Here is a 13,977-nt window from a genome sequence, read left to right on the forward strand (position 1 = left end):
ATTTTTCAGTTTAAAAGTCTTACTTGAGCAAGGCCCAGTACTGTTTAAAGTGCTTCAGGCATCTTCTCTTGCGTTTGTGAACGGTCATATTTTCCTGTTGCAAAAACCATCAGTAGTCCCCCATCATGTTGGGATTCCAGTGGCCTTGATACCTGTTCTCCATTGTAGAAATATCTTTATGGTCCCACTCTCCATGTTCGTCACTTACATGTCCCAAATTGGGTGGGAAAAAGTCAAGATGGGAATGTAAGAAATGCACTTTCAATGACTTTTGGCAGCCAAGTTGTTCATATGCTGTAAGCATGTTGTCTTCTACTTCAGCATAGTTTGCAGCTCGTTTGTTCCCAAGGAAGTTCTGCACTACTAGCACAAATGCATCCCAAGCTGCAGGTTGCAGAGGATTGAGTTTTGTTCTGAATGTGTCAACATACATTAGTTTGTCGATTTTAGGGCCAATAAAAATTCTAGCCTGTATTTTAGCATCAGTTTCAGTGTGCTAAACTTCTCCTTCAAATACTGGAAACTATTTCTATCACGATCAAGTGCAATTACAAAGTTTTTCATTAAACCAAGTTTAATGTGAAGCAGTAGAAGATAAACTTGAAGTGGATCGACTAGTGATTTGTGTTGTACACTGTACTGACCAACTGTGTGACCGACTCTGAGAGGCCACTGTCTCATTTTGTAATGATTGTTGTCATCACGACTGTTCTATAGGCACAAGAAACACATATGCTTTGTGTACCCTAACTGTAGGCCTGGCAGCAGTGCTACCATTTTCAGGTCAGCACATATTTTCCATGTATGCTCTTAGTATTTGATAATTTTCTAAATTAACTCCATAGAAGCATGGGTCTTTTTCATTCCAACCGCATGAGCCAATGGAACAGATGGTTTTTCGTTACCATTGTGCAACAAGACAGCTTTCAAACTTGTTTTGCTAGAGTCTATGAATAGCCTCCATACATCGGGAACATGTATACCTCTAACTCCATCATAAGACCATTTACATCAGTACAGAAACAGACATTGCTTTCCATTGCATAGTATGCAGCTAACTTGGTGTGTCAATGCCGAAAGTGTGAAGTTGTGGTGCCTCGTTGTAGCAAATTTCATTCCTGAAGTCTAGAAGCTAGCAGTTATGACTTTTCTTTAGATAATGACAGATCTCTTACCAGATTTTCTAAATCTGATTGGCTCTTCAAGTGCGGCTGACCCTCCAGTTGTTCTGGATCAGGAAATACATTGTGACAATCAACATCTTCTAGTTCATCAGGATCAGAACCGCCTGTTTCAATTGCCGTTCCTGCTGTGGGAGGGGCAGGCACTGGATTCTCTACATCGTGTGGTACTGGTTTAAGAGAAGACTCACAGTCAGGATACACAATTTGTGACTTGTTTCTCTTTGAATATCCGGCGATTTTAGTCATGTAAAAGTAACAGTTTGAATGGTGATTTTTCTGCTCACGCCGAACCATAGGCACTGCAAAAGCCATTCCTTTCACAATTCAACCACTGCGTTAGCCCAGAGTAACACACAGTGCAACAAACATGAGGTGCCCAGCTTTTATCTTGATCTCCAATTTTACAAACAAAGTAATACTTGTAAGCAAGATGCACTCGCTTTGTTAGATTCTTGCGCTGATCATAAGTAGTGTATTTGCCACATATGTTGAGAAATTGTCTGGATCGTTAACACATTTGCATATATCCATCTTAAGTTTCAAAACTGATAGCACTATAACAGATCACTTTATCAAAATATGTCCAGCTTGCCTTATATACTTAATGCTGACATCAGCCTGAGTGCGTCCGGACAGGTCTGGACATGTCCGTTGGAATATTTCCAATATAATGCAATAATATTATAACTGAATAGGCTTTGCATGTATAACTTAGGGCTCTTTCACACCTGCGTTCTTTTCTTCCGGCATAGAGTTCCGTCGTCGGGGCTCTATGCCGGAAGAATCCTGATCAGTTTTATCCTAATGCATTCTGAATGGAGTAAAATCCGTTCAGGATGCATCAGGATGTCTTCAGTTCCGGAACGGAACGTTTTTTGGCCGGAGAAAATACCGCAGCATGCTGCGCTTTTTGCTCCGGCCAAAAATCCTTGCCGCAAGGCCGGATCCAGAATTAATGCCTATTGAAAGGCATTGATCCGGATCCGGCCTTAAGCTAAACGTCGTTTCGGCGCATTGCCGGATCCGACGTTTAGCTTTTTCTCAATGGTTACCATGGCTGCCGGGACGCTAAAGTCCTGGCAGCCATGGTAAAGTGTAGCGGGGAGCGGGGGAGCAGCATACTTACCGTCCGTGTGGCTCCCAGGGCGCTCCAGATTGACATCAGGGCGCCCCACGCGCATGGATGACGTGATTGCATGGCACGTCATCCATGCGCATGGGGCTCTCTGACGTCATTCTGGAGCGCCCCGGGAGCCGCGCGGACTGTAAGTATACCGCTCCCCCGCTCCCCGCTCCTACTATGGCAACCAGGACTTCAATAGCGTCCTGGCTGCCATAGTAACACTGAAAGCATTTTGAAGACAGATCCGACTTCAAATGCTTTCAGTACACTTGCGTTTTTCCGGATCCAGTGTGTAATTCAGGCAAGTGGAGTACACGCCGGATCCGGACAACGCAAGTGTGAAAGAGGCCTTAAAATCTAGATGTCTCAGGCAAATTCCAAGTTCATATTTGGAATCAGTGCACTCATTTTAGTATAAATCACATGTTTTTCTCTCAGTAGCAAAATCATTGTTGCGCGGTGATCCTGCGTTTCTCACGCAGCCCTGGCCCCATAGTGATGAAAGGGGCTGCATGAAAATCACATTGCACCCGCAAGCAAGTGCTAAGAGATGTTGTTTGTAAACCTTCAGTTTTTTATCACGGGCATGAAAAACGCATCAAAACACATTGCACCCGCTCTGAAAAAACTGAACGCAATCGCAGACAAAACTGACTGAACTTGCTTGCAAAATGGCGTAATTTTCACTGAACGCACCCTAAACACCTCCAGAGCCAACCCATCACGCTTGTGTAAAAGAGGCCTAATAGGTCTACTTTTTTTACATTTATTTCAGTTTAACACTATAAAAGCATTTTTGAAGACAAAAAAATCATGTTTTAGTGTCTCCATTTTCTGAAAGCCATATTTTTTTAAATCTTTTAGGCGATTGTCTTATGTAGGGGGTCATTTTTTGCGGGAAGAGATAATAGTTTGATTGGTACTATTTTGGGGTACAGCTGTCGTTTTGATCGCGTAGAATTACACTTTTTGTGATGTAAGGTGACAAAAAAAGGCATTTTATTGCAAATTTTTTTTTTTACGGCGTTCATCTGAGGTGGTAGATTGTGTGACATTTCTATAGAGCACTTCATTACGGACCCGGCGATACCTAATATGTCTGTTTTTTTGTGTGTTTTTTTTTAACACATGCAGCATGTGAAAGGGTTAATACGCCGGCATCATCGCATACAGCGATGCTGATGGATGCAGCAGGGACCCGCCCGATCACATCACGTACATGCACGTGAGGATGCGGCAAGAAGCCGCATTTCCACATCTACGTGAAAATGCTTGAAGGGGTTAAGGCCAAAATGTCTCTTTTTTACTTGAAACTTTATTTTTTTTATTATAAAAAAAACCACTTTTTTCCCCCCACTGTTTTTTCACTTTTTTTTTACTTTTTATTTTTGTCTCACTGTGGGACGTCACCTTTTCAGGGTATTGTACTGAATTGAACTGTCAGCATCTTACACAGCTGGCAGGCCCCGGTGCCACTGCAGATCGGGGTCCGATAGAGTCAGAGGGAGCCCCCTCCCTCTGTAAACCCCGCATGTGCCGCGGTCAGTGCTGACTGCGGCATGTGAAAGGGTTAATCCGCCAGGCATCATCGCATACAGCGATGCTGGTGGATGCAGCAGGCACCCGCCTGATCACATCACGTACATGGACGTGAGGATGCGGCAAGAAGCCGCATTTCCACATCTACGTGAAAATGCGTGAAGGGGTTAAGGCCAAAATGTCTTGACATTACTACCTGAATCTAATAATATTGAACACCATAACTTTTGGATGAAGCATACATTCTTATTCTTTATTAAAGGATGAGCTGAGTAAAATATCTAACTTTTTCTTTCTTTAAAGGGGTTGGCCACTTTCTGGTTACTATTGACCAATGTGTTTGTAAGATGATTATATGACACTTATTAATATAGCCTTTGCTGAAATTCTGCACCATTTTCTGTATTTCATAAGATATGCCTCCTTGTTTGCCAAGTCTTTTGTGCTGTCCACAGGTCTTGTCCATAAAATGGCTAGTGATCGAGGGTCATGTGACCAGACAAATCACCTCCATATGATGTCACGTCCGTTCAAATACGCTGCACCTGCACTTGCACTGCTGGGAGTATAGTGCTTATACAGTGTGCTAGAATGCAAGAGACATCACAAGGAGTTGATTTGCCTGGTCACATGACCCTCCATCAGCGGCCATCTTATGGACAGGACCTCTGTGTGGACAGCACAAAAGACTTGGCAAACAAGGGGGCATACCTAATGAAATATAGAAAACGGTGCAGAATCTCACCAAAGTGCCATATATACATCTAACAAACACATTGGTCACAAGTAGCCAGAAAGTGTCCAACCCCTTTAAGTCACACATATCCTTCCCCAAACACGACCAGTTCCATTTTGTTTAATTTTACAGTGCACTGCAATTTGTGGTCCCCAATGCACGGGCAAAGTCTGTGCGGCGGTCGGGACTGATCAAGACCCATTCAACTTGAATGGGTCCGTGATCCGTCCGCACCGCAAAAAAATAAAACAAGTTCTATTTTTTTTGCGGTGCAAAGGCACTTCGTAGTGCTTCCGTAGGGTTCCGATCCGTGCTTCCGTTCCGCATCTCCATGATTGCGGACCCATTCAAGTGAATGGGGTCGCATCCGTATTGCGGAGTGCACACGGACCAGTGCCCGTGTAATGTGGACCCGCCGTATGCGGGCCGCAATACGGCAATGGTCACACAACGGCCGTGTGCAAGAGCCCTAATACGACTGAGTGGATCATGTGTTTACAAACCTACCCAAAAAAAATATAGCATGGCAAGTTCAGCATAGCATGGTTTTGCTGCCATTAAATGTCACCCTCCGATGTTAGCTGTAATCTATAGTAATTTTGAAATGCAGTGCAAAGTACATTTTTTGCATAGATTATATTTCTTTTTCACTTCTGGAGCATTTGTTGGGTCCATGGCCTTTTGTTAAGATGCAGCATGCTCTGACTATGTAATTTGCTCATATAACAGCATTTTTTGTTCCTTTGACATTGGATTCATTTGATTTTTGCCCCTGCTTGGAAAACCATGTATGAATGTGTGTTTTTTTATGGCGTTTTACATTGTGTGTGATTTTTTTAATGACTTGATTTTAGAGAGATCTTCAAAAGAAGTGTCATCTGAGTGGGGTACACAATTTACAAGTCCAGGCTCCAAAAAACACAACACAACATAAAATGCAGCAAAAATTTTTTAAAAAAATTTTTTTATTTTTTTTTCCTGGTTGCCAAACTAACTTTATATGTGGAGACCTTAGAGTTTCCTCGGGGCCCGGCATACACAAGTAGCTCAGTGTGAAAAAATATACCATATTTTCTCATATGAAGACGGACTGTCTGGAATTTCAACTATGGATTTCCCTACTGGAAAACCCAAGAGTGATAAACAGGATGAGCAGAGAACAGAGCTTCCTGTTTCTGGGAAAACATTGCATAGAATATTGATCTTAATAAAAGTCATTGTCCACATGAAAAGAAAAAAATATTACATGAACATAGATGTTTGTAAGGAAGTGCCATCAAAAGCTCAGCGGAGAATGCAGCACATTTAGTTTTTTCATAAAGCCGAAGTTAATTAAAGCAGAAAATGCTTAGTCCATGTTCACCCAGCAGAAATTACATTTTGTGATATTTCATAATCTAACAGAACAAGTCTTTATGAAAGTAATTATGTTTCAGGTAATCAAACCCCTGTTTGTTATACATGAGGAGATTATTTAAGACCCATGTGTATCTGCTCAAAAATATGTGACGATTAGACAGCAGCATTGAAAATTCCTAAAACTGCATTCACATGTTATTGTTGCATTTTTACCTTGTGGCTTTTTTTTGGGGGGGGGGGGGGGGGGGGGTCCACTTTGCAGCTCTTTCATTGCCTTTTTGACCCTCCTGATGCTTTTTTCATCTTCCTGACAGAGCCAATGTTTGCAAACCTGACATGTGCCGCTTTATGTGGTAATACCTTGTATTTATCCAAGCCATTCAGAGGCTGTTTTCCCATGACACATCATACTTTGTGTTAGAGGGAAATTTGAGTCTCTAGATTTTACCTTTCCGTATTAAGAAAATCCCAAATTTATAGAAAATTTGGAAAAATGTGCTATTTTTTTAATATTAATTTCTCTGCTTTTAAGACCCCTGATAAAATAGGGTATAATTAACATTCACCACATGTCTACTTTTAGGTGGCATAATTTTGGTAATGTAATTTACAAAACCTTCTTTAACCCCTTCACGCAACATCACGTACATGTACGTGGGGGAATGTGGTGCCTCACCGCATCCCCACATGCATGTACGTGATCGGCTTTCACTGTCAGATGCCATACTCATTGTCATTTGTTTCGATAGAAAACATATGCATATGCGTGCACTCATCCAACAGCACAGAAGCTGGAAGTGCACCTGATACTACAGTCCCTCCCTTGAAGTTGACTCTGCACGTTTCAAAGAACTGACGGCTTGTGCCCAGCCAATGTGGAGAATCCCAAGACGACATTACTTTTCCAAAAAATCTGTACCAGCCCTGCACATGCATGTTGAGCAGGTGGGTCAGTCCTTGGGCCATCTGTGTCTGGTAGAGTTCATGGCAACGTTTATGTATGAAGTTGTAACTATTGTCAAGGACAATATATGTCGTTCACAGCCCACTAGGTAAACGTCGTTCCGGACCAGACACAACAGTAACTTAGCCAGGTGATAACAATGGCGATTCCACGTTGTATTGCTGGAATGTCTGCGCCAATGTCTTTCTCTGCCCCTCATCCTCACCGCTAGGCACAGTTCACAGTGGTCCTCCAGCATATCCCTATGCAAAGCTAGGCGTTGTGACGCGGTTCTGCACTTGGCCAGCCTTGGTGAACATAGCCACACTGGGGAGGAACTGCACCGTGCCATCAATAAAGAAATCGAACATTGGCTGTCTCCTCACCAACTGGAGATAGGAACCATAGTTACTGATAACGGGACTACAGGTACCAACATGCATGCCGAGCCCACTCCACACCTCTCCTGGTGCCAGATGGCCCCCAACTAATGCAATGAGAGTCCACCCTATAGGCTGATTTTAATTAGTGTAAGTATAAAGCTTAGCCTGCTCTCCCTCACTCACTGGAGGCCTTTTGGCACCAGGGGAGGTATATGGTGGACTCTCATTGCATTCTTTGGGGGCCATCTGGCACCAGGAGAGGTATGAAGTGGGCTAGGCATGCATGTTGGTACCTACATTCCCTGTATTTCTTGGAGGCCATTCTGGCACCAAAAATTACAAAAATTAAGGTGGGCCCAGCATGCATGTGGAACCTACACTCCCTGAATTTTATGGTAGCCGTCATGGCACATAATAGGTAAAATTTAGTGTTAGGTTCCCGTCTTACAGAGATCGCCTTGATGTGTGGTAGACGGGCCCAAATAATTTTGTACAAAATGTATTTGCCAAGAATCTCACATTTACTTAATAAGCATAGCATTAGCATTAGAATGCTTTTTTGTACTTTATTTGGTTTGCGGAGAGCTGTTGCATTGTATTTTTTTCTTAGCGTTTTTAGCCATAGCAACTAGAATTTTTCAAATATATGATTCGCCAATTCGCCAAATTTTTGGGAAAAAATTTGGTTTGATCCAAATATATTTGCAGCGAATTTCGGTAAAAAAACGGCTATTTCCTGGCTGCAGAGAGCCTTTATAGTGGTGTAGAACACTGTGCCGTGCAGTAACACGCATAGGTAGTGAAATAATAATGTGAGTCCGTATGACATGCAGATGACAGGCGTTGCTTTTAGAATCACTGCACACTTCACTCATTTGGGCAGTCACTGGGCCAAAACTGACCAAGTAACTCAAGTATGAACTCAGCCGTACAGGTCAATGTTAGCGCCAAGAAGAAGCGTACTCCTACTCTATTAAACGCTTATACAAGTATACAAGTAGAGCCCCCCGACAGAGTGGAGAGGGTGTAAGCAGTAAGTTTGTGTTGAAGTCACTGATTATTTTGCCCTTCCTCTGATCCGTCAGAACAATGAGCCACAAAAAACGGATCCTGTCTGTTGAGCATCTGTATTCACTCGGTCAGCATTTGGTCAGTAATCCATCAGTATTGCTAATGCCCCAAAAAATGGGACCATACAGGCCTTACAGCTCCTACACAGATCAGAAGAAGGGTCAAATTAATGATGATGTCAGCCAGGCTGAAAGGCAAAATAGTGGCCCAGTCATGAAGTTGGGAGGGTGGGAACAGCGTCCACAGAGTGGCTCTATGACATAGTAGTGAGCTAGAAGCAGCATTAAGAGACCACAAAGTGGCCCAATAACAGAGTCTGGGGGTGGCGGCAGTATCAGGAGGAGGCAACAGAGTGCCACAATGACAGTGTGGAGGTGGCGGCAGCATCAGGAGGCCACAGAGCGGATGACAGAGTGTGGAGGTGGCAGCAGCATCAGGAGGCCACAGAGTGGCAAGGTGACATAGTGTGGAGTTGGCAGCAGCATCAGGAAACCACAGAGTGGCAAGGTGACATAGTGTGGAGGTGGCAGCAGCATCAGGAGACCACAAAGTGGCATGGTGACATAGTGTGGAGGTTGCAGCAGCATCAGGAGGCCACAGAGTGGCAAGGTGACATAGTGTGGAGGTGGGTGGCAGTACTAGTGTAGTGTCCCACTAGGTAAATGTGGGCACTACACAAGGGTCAATTGGGCCACGTTATTCCCCACCTTTTGTGGAACAGGGTCATTGTATTTTATATGATGTTTTTATGTGTATTTTCCTGTTTTCCCCTGTTCCAGGTCTGTTAGGGGTAGTTCCTCCTTCTAGACAGTAGAGTGAGCTAGGGGACCCTTAGTATATATAGTCAGGTCCTGTTCAGGGAGGGGTGTGTAGTCAGAAGTCAGTGTGGACTTTAGCCAGAGGAGAGCTGAGGAGCAGCTTCTGACATGCAGCTAGATAGCGCAGGCTCCTAGCTGGCCACCAGGAGAAGAGTTTTGCGTCCTAAGAAACCAGGTTCCCTTACAAGTACAGTGCAGAGCCAAGTTTATTCCAGCCAAACAGAGAGCTGAAGGGCAGAAGGATATTTTCACAGCAAGGAGACATATACCAGAGGAAGGTTTCCCTATCCAAGGATAAAGCTAGCAATAGGGCATACGGGCCTTGGAGAAAGCCAGACAGGAACTGAGGAAAAGTGCAGCCTGATCTGTAAGTGTTATTCCCTCTGAGTATCTTGTAAGGACTTTGCCTGCCGTTTATATAAAGCCTGCCTCTTACACTTTTTTATATGTGGAACCAATCAAAGAACTGTAAATAGTTGAACTGTTCAGTAAAAGGAGGTTCTGGTTCACTGCAACTTGTGTTCCTCAATTATTACTACAATAAATCGGTGTGCCACCGTTACCGGCACTGGCGTCACGAACTTAAAGGGATCTTGCCACAGGCACATTAAACCTGCAACACCCAGGGCACCTCACCTACCACCCGGCCTGGTCCCTATACATAGAGAGTGCCCCAGAGGATCCATGTGCCAGCCTCGCCATCTTTGCTGTACGCCTGCCCAGGGTATATAAAAAATGTGAGTACCAAAAACACCCTCGGTTAGTAACTACCCCTGTGACCTCACCATCGCCTCACCCTGCAGGGCTGCATACTGCACCAGTACCAGCTGAAAATGGTGGGTGAAAGAAGGAGTGGATGGCATCAGATGTGTGGCATCAGGCAGGTGGCAGCATCAGAATAGTAGCTGAGGCAGGTAGCCAGAAGAAGCTGGTCTCTTTTATCAAAGTGTTGGTGTGGCACCATGGATGATCTAGTCTGATGCATCAGGCATTGGTGGGTGGAAATCCTGGCTGATCCAGGGATGATTCATCTTGACTCCTCATCCATGGTGCCACACCAACACAGAATTCAGCATTCTAGCTGCATGTCAGTCTCTTCACATTTTGGGTGAACGGGCGAGTTCTTCTTGGGGCAACTATGGCCGCCACCGCACTAATCACCCGCTCTGATGCCACACTACTGGCTGGGCAGGACAGCTTTTCCAAACTCTGCTAGTTGTGGCCACAAATCCAGTTTGGCTGCCCAGTAGTCCAGCGGATCTTCAATGACAGCTATGCCACCACCTGCTGGTTCAGGTTCTTCTCTACGTCTAGCTGCTGGTGAGTAATTTCTTCACTACGTGGGTGAAGAAAGCTGGTCATCAGTGACTCTAGACTCAGGCTGCTGATGATAGAGCTGCACCTGCCACAACACCCCTCCCCAGCAGCCATGGCAGTGGAACGTGAGCACAGAGGACTCCCCCGGTCAGACCTGCAAGAGGATGGACAATGGCACAGATAGGCAGCAGCCAACTGACTAGATAGGATGTCTCTATACAGGGAGTGCAGAATTATTAGGCAAGTTGTATTTTTGAGGATTAATTTTATTATTGAACAACAACCATGTTCTCAATGAACCCAAAAAACTCATTAATATCAAAGCTGAATATTTTTGGAAGTAGTTTTTAGTTTGTTTTTAGTTTTAGCTATTTTAGGGGGATATCTGTGTGTGCAGGTGACTATTACTGTACATAATTATTAGGCAACTTAACAAAAAAACAAATATATACCCATTTCAATTATTTATTTTTACCAGTGAAACCAATATAACATCTCAACATTCACAAATATACATTTCTGACATTCAAAAACAAAACAAAAACAAATCAGTGACCAATATAGCCACCTTTCTTTGCAAGGACACTCAAAAGCCTGCCATCCATGGATTCTGTCAGTGTTTTGATCTGTTCACCATCAACATTGCGTGCAGCAGCAACCACAGCCTCCCAGACACTGTTCAGAGAGGTGTACTGTTTTCCCTCCTTGTAAATCTCACATTTGATGATGGACCACAGGTTCTCAATGGGGTTCAGATCAGGTGAACAAGGAGGCCATGTCATTAGATTTTCTTCTTTTATACCCTTTCTTGCCAGCCACGTTGTGGAGTACTTGGACGCGTGTGATGGAGCATTGTCCTGCATGAAAATCATGTTTTTTTTACCTTGCAGACTTCTTCCTGTGCCACTGCTTGAAGAAGGTGTCTTCCAGAAACTGGCAGTAGGACTGGGAGTTGAGCTTGACTCCATCCTCACCTTAAAAAGGCCCCACAAGCTCATCTTTGATGATACCAGCCCAAACCAGTACTCCACCTCCACCTTGCTGGCATCTGAGTCGGACTGGAGCTCTCTGCCCTTTACCAATCCAGCCATCTGGCCCATCAAGACTCACTCTCATTTCATCAGTCTATAAAACCTTAGAAAAATCAGTCTTGAGATATTTCTTGGCCCAGTCTTGACGTTTCAGCTTGTGTGTCTTGTTCAGTGGTGGTCGTCTTTCAGCCTTTCTTACCTTGGCCATGTCTCTGAGTATTGCACACCTTGTGCTTTTGGGCACTCCAGTGATGTTGCAGCTCTGAAATATGGCCAAACTGGTGGCAAGTGGCATCTTGGCAGCTGCACGCTTGACTTTTCTCAGTTCATGGGCAGTTATTTTGCGCCTTGGTTTTTCCACACGCTTCTTGCGACCCTGTTGACTATTTTGAATGAAACGCTTGATTGTTCGATGATCACGCTTCAGAAGCTTTGCAATTTTTAGAGTGCTGCATCCCTCTGCAAGATATCTCACTATTTTTGACTTTTCTGAGCCTGTCAAGTCCTTCTTTTGACCCATTTTGCCAAAGGAAAGGAAGTTGCCTAATAATTATGCACACCTGATATAGGGTGTTGATGTCATTAGACCACACCCCTTCTCATTACAGAGATGCACATCACCTAATATGCTTAATTTGTAGTAGGCTTTCGAGCCTATACAGCTTGGAGTTTGACAACATGCATAAAGAGGATGATGTGGTCAAAATACTCATTTGCCTAATAATTCTGCACGTAGTGTAGTAGTTCAGTTTGTCCTCCCTCTTAGCGGGTGTAAAAAAGGCCCCCATTTTGGACCGGTAGCGAGGGTACAACAAGGTGGAGAGCAAGAAGTCATCCATCTGCCGAATGCTGACAATTCGGCTGTCACTTCCCAAGCAAGTGAGCATGCAGCGGGCCATTTGTGCAAGTGACTCGGAGGGACTCCCTGCCTCCATCTCCACTACATACTGCCCACGGTGTGTCTGGGTCCTCTGCCTCATCGCCTTGTAGCTCCTCTGGCTGGTCCTGCTGCTCCTCTCTTGTCACCTGTGTAGAAAAGCCACCAATTTCGCTACACATTGCTTGTGCTCCAATGTCCTCCTCTAGTTCAGCCCCCACAGGGCTTATGTGGCCGTGAGATCTAGGCGCCACGTCTCCAGTCCCCTGACTAGCCAGATTTACCAGCATCTGTTCCAGAACATGAAGCAGTGGAATAACATAGTTCATCCCGTAGTCCTGACAACTGACAAATAACGTAGCGTCCTCAAAGGGCCTGAGCAAATGTCAGGTGTCACGTATGAGCAGCCACTGGCTGACATCGAAGTTACACAGGGAAGTATTCCTCTGCACTTGGATCATCAAAAAATAGTTTATGGCCTTTCTCTGTTCGTACAGTTGGTCCAACATATGGAGGGTGGAATTCCAAGGGGTGAAACGTCGCATATCAGCCTATGTTGGGAATGCCATTCTGCCGCTGCAGCTCAAGGAGGGTGTGCTTTGCGGTGTACGAGTGGCTGAAGTGCATGCAAAGTTTCCTGGCCATTTTTAGGAGGTCTTGCAGATGGGTGGAAGACTTCAAGAACCGCTTGACAAGCAGATTGAACACGTGTGCCATGCAGGAAGCATGGCTCAGCCCTCTTTAACGCAGAGCCGACACAATGTTCTTCTCGTTGTCGGTCACCATGGTTCCGATTTTCAGTTGTCGCGGAGAAAGCCAGAATTCGATTTCTTTATGTAGGACATGGGGCAGTTTCTCCCCTGTGAGACTCTGTTCGCCCAGGAAAACGAGGTGCAGAACAGCGTACACCACCGTGCCCTGCACATGTGGTATGCTGGAGGGGCACTGTGAATTGTTTCATGCAGTGGAGACTGAGGACACAGTGGAGGATAAGGAGGCAGAGGTGGGCATTGTCGCAGGACCAATGGTGGGGCAACGTGGAAGCGGAAGCGGCGTCAGCTGGCCAAGTTGCTGGTGTGGCTGTGCAGGAACCACATTCACCCAGTGGGCCGTAAAGAACATGTATTGTCCTTGACCGTGCGCTGCCGTGCACTTTGGCAGACACTGACAGGCTCAAGGACTGGCCCACCTTCTGTTGTACATATGTGTGCAGGGCTGGTACTGCCTTTTTGGCAAAGAAATGATGGCTTGGGACTCTCCACCTCAGCTCGGCACAAGCCATCAGTTCTCTGAAAGGTACAGAGTCAACCACTTGGAAAGGGAGGGTCTGCAGCGCCAGCAACTAGGAGCACGTTCAGCTTCTTGGATGAGTACACGCATACTGTTGTCTCTTGGCAATCACTTTGGTGATTAATTGCTGACAGAATGACTGACGAGGAGTAGGAGGGCAAGTAGCAGGAGCATCAGGACCGGCAGATGATGGGAAGGACAGACAGTTCCCTTTGGCTGAGGTGGTGAAGCCTTAACTGCCTAAAATCGGGTGTGTGCCACTGGGTAATGCAGCGGTTGCTGCGACAGGCTGGACTACCACATCGG

This window comes from Bufo gargarizans, chromosome 2 (genome assembly GCF_014858855.1).
Source record: "Bufo gargarizans isolate SCDJY-AF-19 chromosome 2, ASM1485885v1, whole genome shotgun sequence".
Classification (NCBI taxonomy): domain Eukaryota; kingdom Metazoa; phylum Chordata; class Amphibia; order Anura; family Bufonidae; genus Bufo; species Bufo gargarizans.